Source organism: Erinaceus europaeus, chromosome 8 (assembly GCF_950295315.1).
Source record: "Erinaceus europaeus chromosome 8, mEriEur2.1, whole genome shotgun sequence".
NCBI classification, from domain to species: Eukaryota; Metazoa; Chordata; class Mammalia; order Eulipotyphla; family Erinaceidae; genus Erinaceus; species Erinaceus europaeus.
The window spans coordinates 122,828,712-122,834,678 of NC_080169.1; positions in this window are offsets into that span (position 1 = coordinate 122,828,712).

The following is a 5,967-nucleotide window of genomic DNA, read 5'->3' on the forward strand; positions in this document are numbered from 1 at the left end:
GGCGCCCTCTGCTGGCTGCCTGCAACCGCTCCCCGGGGTGGGGGTCGCAGCGCCCCCTGGCGTCTTCGGGCCGCGGCCAGGTGAGCGGGCAGGGCCTTGCACTCGCAGGCTCGCGCTCGGGCGGGGGTGCGGGGGTGCGGGGGTGCTGGGGGTGCGGGGATGCGGGGGGTGCCGAGGTGCGGCGCCGCGGGCGCGGGGCGGGGTCCTCACGCAGGCGTGAAATTGGTTTGGAGCAAACACATTAGGGGAAGCAATTACCGCCGAGAGGCTCCGGGCCCGCAGGGCCGCACCGGGCTGGGGGGCGCTGCGGCTCACCCCGGGGGGGAGGGGGGAATCCTCTTCTCGCCCCTCCCCCTCCCCTCCCCCTTCCCTCCCCTCCCCTCCGCACAGCGCCCAGGGCCCGGCTCTGCCCCGCAACCCCTGCACTCCACGCCTCCCCGGGCCACGTGCGGGGCAGGGCGGCTGCAGGACACACAGACGGCCCCGGGACCCCGGAGTCCAGGTCCTCACCGCAGCTCAGCACCCATCCCACCCCGCGTGCACCCCGGCTCCAGAGACCCCCAGAGACCTGGGGAGAAGGCTGGGTGTCCCCTGCCCCGGCCAGCCATGGCTTCAGCTGGGCCCAGGCTGCGCGCCCCTTCCCCAGAGCGCAGGGTGGGGGTGGGTGGGGGTGGCTAGGTCTCTGAATTAAGCACCAGACGCACCCCACTCCCTTCTGCTCCCCCACCTGCCCGGCTGGGCCCCTCACCTCCTGCTTAGTGTCTCCAGAGCCTCTTGGGAGACCTGCCACCTCGGGGGTCCCCCCAGGTCTGCGGGCGCCAAGCAAGGTGGTGGGGGCAAAGCCGGTGGGCCCAGGGGCCGGGTGGGAGGACCCTCATGCTTCCGCAGCGCCTGCCCCCCCTGCACCCGCCTTTCGCTGGGAGGTGGCACCGGCCTGTCCCCACAGTGGCTGCCTGGCCTACACCTGCAGGTCACCGGGTTCGGCTTGCCCGCTGCTGTGACCGCATCATGCCCAGGGGCCTTGGGTTCAAGCCTCAGCACCTCATGATAGCCCCGTGCAAAGCACCAGGGGAAGCCCATGGAAGGTGGAATGGCGCTGTTCCCTCTCTCTCTTTCAGGGCACCTGAGAGAAGAGTGGGGCTGGGGAGGAGGGGCTGGGCGATGGCGCATGAGGTTGTGTGTGTAAGGATCTGGGTTCAAGCCCCCTTCTGCCTCCCCTGTCCCCACATGCAGGGAGAATCTTCTGGAGTGGTGGAGCAGGGCTGCAGGTCTCTTTCCTTTTCTTATTTATTATCTTTCTCTTTGTTTCTTCTTTTATTCCTTTGTTGGGGGCTTGTTTACAGTCGACAGTAAAATACAATAGCTTGTCCATGCATGGCATTTCCCAGTTTTCCACATGACAAGTCAACCCCAGTAGGTCCTCCTCTGCCATCAAGTTCCAGGACCTGACCCTCCCCCTCACTCCAGAGTCCTTTACTTTAGTGCAATACAACAATTTTTTAAAATATTTATTTTATTTATTTATTCCCTTTTGTTGCCCTTGTTGTTTTATTGTTGTAGTTATTATTGTTGTTGTTGTTGGATAGGACAGAGAGAAATGGAGAGAGAAGGGGAAGACAGAGAGGGGGAGAGAAAGATAGACACCTGCAGACCTGCTTCACCACCTGTGAAGCGATTCCCCTGCAGGTGGGGAGCCAGGGTTCGAACCGGGATCCTTACGCTGGTCCTTGTGCTTTGCGCCACCTGCGCTTAACCCGTTGTGCTACAGCCCGACTCCCAATACACCAATTTTTAAAAATTATCTTTATTTATTTGTTGGATAGAGACAGTCAGAAATTGAGAGGAAGGGGGAGGTAGAGAGGAAGAGAGACAGAGAGACTCCTGCAGCACTGCTTCACCACCTGCAAAGATTCCCCCCTGCAGATGGGGACCCAAAGGGCTTGAACCTGAGTCCTTGTAAATTGTAACATGTGCGCTCAACCAGGTGCGCCATCACCAGCTCGTGTCTCTTTTTGTATCCCTCTTCCCCTCTCAATTTCTCTGCCTCTATCCAAAAATAAGTAAATAAAATAAGAGCACATGTTATCATGTGAAAAGGCCCGGGTTTGGGGCCCTGATCCCCACCTGCAGGGAGGAAGCTTCATGAGTGGTGAAGCAGGTCTCTCTCTCTTTTTTATAAACTTTTTTTTTTTTGTCTCCAGGGTTATCTCTGGGGCTCAGTGCCAGCACTATGAATCCTCTGCTCCTGGCGGCCATTTTTCTCCCTCGTTTCATTGGGTAGGACAGAGAGAAATTGAGGGGGGGTAGCTAGAGAGGGGGAGACGCAGAGAGACACCTGCAGATCTGCTTCACTGCTTGTGAAGCGACACCCTGCAGGTGGGTAGCCAGGGTGGGGGGGGGGCGCTGGAGCCGGGATCCTTGTGCTTCAGGCCATGTGTGCTTAATTCAGTGCCCCACTGCCCCTCTCTCTCTCCCTCTCTTAGGTGGTTGTCACCAGCAGAAGCTGATGACCCTTCAAAGGTTTGAGGGTAAACCCAGGGTCCACCCTGTGTGCTGTCCCTGACCAGTCAGCCCCCCTCAAGGTGGGTTCCTTCACGCCCCATCCAAGAAGAAGTGAAGGAGATTTCTTTTTTTCTTTTTCTTTTAATTTTTAAACTTATCTTTATTGGATAGAGACAGCCAGAAACTGAGAGGGTAGGGGAGATAGAAAGGGAGAGAGACAGAGAGACACCTGCAGCCCTGCTTCACCACTTACAAAGCTTTCCCCCTGCAGGTGGGAACGGGAGCTCGAACCTGGGTCCTTGAGCACTGTAACATGTGTGCTCAACCAGGTGTGCCACCACCTGGCCCCCTTTCTTTTTCTTTTCTTTTTCTTTTTCTTTTTTTGCCTCCAGGGTTATTGCTGGTGTTCGGTTTCTGCACCATGAATCCACTTCTCCCGGTAGCCACTTTTTTTGTTGTTGTTGGATAGGACAGAGAGAAAATGGGGGGGGGGTAGAGAGGGGGAGAGAAAGACACCTGCAGACCTGCTTCATCACTGTGACGCGACACCCCCCCAACACAGGTGGGGAGCCGGGGACTCGAACCAGGATCCTTGCACGGGTTCTTGCGTGGATCCTTGCACTTTGTACTACGTGTGCTTAACCCAGTGCGCTACCGCCCGGCCCCGATTTCATCATTTTTTCTAGCTGGGTAGTATTGCATTGTGTATATATGCTACGGCTTTCTTTTTCATTCCTTTATTTATCATTCTGTTGATGGTTAAAGGGACACCACACCCACTTTGTGCTTCCTCTTCCTGCACTTGCTTCTCAAGTGTCACCCCTAAGTGAGAGCTTTCAGTATTTGTCCTTGTCTTTTTGACTTATCTCAGCTAACACAATACCCTCCAGTTCCACCCAGTATGAGGCAACTGAGATGACTTCACCATCATTCTTAGCTGCTGCGTAATGTTCCACTTATACCATAACTTCCGTAGCCACCCGTCTGTCACTGGGCATCTGGGCTGCTTCTGTTTGTGCTGCTCTCGAGCAAAGGTGAACATGGTTTTCTCTGGCTGGGGCTTCCTGCAAGCTTTGGGCAGAGCCCCAGGAGGAGGACTTCAGGCTCACAGGGCAGGTCTCTTTCTCCCGTTCTGAGGAATCCCCTGGCTGTTCCCACAGGAGCTGGGCTGACTGACATTCCTACCCACAATGGAAAGGCCCCCCTTTCCTCCAACCTCTTTCTTCTTTACATGATTTTTGAACCATTTATTCATTAACCTCCAGCGTTATCACTGGGGTTCAGTGCTGACACTATGAAGCCACTGCTCCCAGTGGCCTTTTTGTCCCTCCCTTTCCTTCCCTTTCCTCCTCTCTCTCTCTCTCTCTCTCTCTCTCTCTCTCACCAGAACACTGTTCAGTTCTGGCTTATGGTGGTGTGGGGGATTGAACCTGGGATGTTGGAGCCTCAGGCATGAGAGCCTGTTTGCATAACCATTATGCTATCTACCCTCTGCCCCCTTTCCCTTTCTTTCCTTTTTTTTTTTCCTTTCAAATTTTTATTAGATAGGATAGAGAGAAGCTGAGAGGGGAGGGATAGGTAGAGGGGAGAGAAAGATAGACCTGCTTCTCCACATGTGAAGCATCCCCCCCCGCAGGTGGGAACAGGGGCTCAGACACAAATCCTTGTGCTTGGTACTGTGTGTGCTTAACTGGGTGAGCCACTGCCTGGCTCCACTCTGTTCTTTCTTTCTCTATCTCTTTCATTCTTTCTCTCTTCCTTCCTTCCTTTTTTTTTTTAAAACATAGTAACGTCTTAAAAACTTTATTATCTTTATTTATTTACTAGCTAGAGACAGAGAAAAATTGAGAGGGAAGGGGTGTCGTGCTGCGCCACGGAGAAGAGAGAGAGGGGGAGTCCGGAGCGAAGAGGGAACACAAATCTTTATTTGCGCTGGCACCTCAGAGTTGGGTGAGAGAGAGGCAGGTTGGGCCACGTGGAGGTAGCAAAAATCACCGCCTCATGCAGTAACCTTCCCTGCGTCTAAACACCGAAGTGAAGGGCTGGCAAGAGAGAGAGGTGCGGAAGAAGAAGGGCTTTTATGGGAGCAGCTCTCGTGAGAATGGGAAGGGGGAGGAGTGACCACAGCACTCCAGGGAAGGATAATAACTCTCGGAAGAATGGGAAGGGGGAGGAGTGACCACAGCACTCCAGGGAAGGATAATAACTCTCGGAAGAATGGGAAGGGGGAGGAGTGACCACAGCACTCCAGGGAAGGATAATAACTCTCGTGAGAATGGGAAGGGGGAGGAATGACCAGAGCACTGCAACACACAATGCCTTGAGGGCACAACATGGCAAACAGGTGCTCTGAGAATGTCCCAACTCTCTCGGGAACTAGCAGTAGCCTGAGGGGACAACATGGTAGCTATGACTACGTCTGCACAATTTCCCAGCAAAGGGGGTCGAGAGAGAGAGAGAGAGAGAGAGAGAGAGAGAGAGAGACCTGCAGCACTGTTTCACCACTCGTGAAGCTTTCCCCCTGCAGGCGGGGACCAGGGGCTTGAACCTTCATCCTTGTGCACTGTAACATGAGTGCTTAACCAGGTGCACCACCACCTGCCCCCTTATTTAAATTATCTTTTAAAAAATATTTTATTTACTTATTCCCTTTTGTTGCTCTTGTTGTTTTATTGTTGTAGTTATTATTGATGTCCTTATTTTTGAATAGGACAGAGAGAAATGGAGAGAGGAGGGGAAGACAGAGAGGGGAAGAGAAAGACAGACACCTGCAGACCTGCTTCACCGCCTGTGAAGCGACTCCCCTGCAGGTGGGGAGCCGGGGCTCAAACCAGGATCTTTATGCCAGTCCTCGAGTTTCACGCCATGTGCGCTTAACCTGCTGCGCTACCGCCCGAGTCCCATAGTCTTTATTTATTTATTGGCTAGAGATGGTTAGAAATTGAGAGCAGATGGGGAGATAGAGAGGGTGCGAGACAGAGAGACACCTGCAGCACTTCTCCACTTGTGAAGCTTTCCCCCTGCAGGTGGGGACTGGGGGCTCAAACCTGGGTCCTTGTGCATTGTAACATGTGTGCTCAACCAGGTGCGCCACTACCCGGCCCTCCTTCCTTTTTCTCAAGACAGAAATTACTCAAGAGGGAATGGGGACATAGAGAAGGACAGAGAAATAGACACCTGCAGCACTGTTCCACCTGCAGGTGGGGACCAGGGGACCCGAACCCAGGTGTGCTGTAATGGGTGTGCCACCATCCGGTCCCCGTTCCAGCTGGCTGTCCTGTGGACCTCTCAACCCACCCCCTCTGGGGACCATATCTTGAGTCAGAGAGGCAGGTCTGCCTGGGACCCCAAAGGATGAAGGTGAGCCTGTAGCTGGCACTGTAGGGCAGATGGGGCCCCCAGGTGTGAGCCAGCAGAGGAGAATTAGATGCACCAAGCAGCACAGCTCTGAAGTGGTTTTTTAAA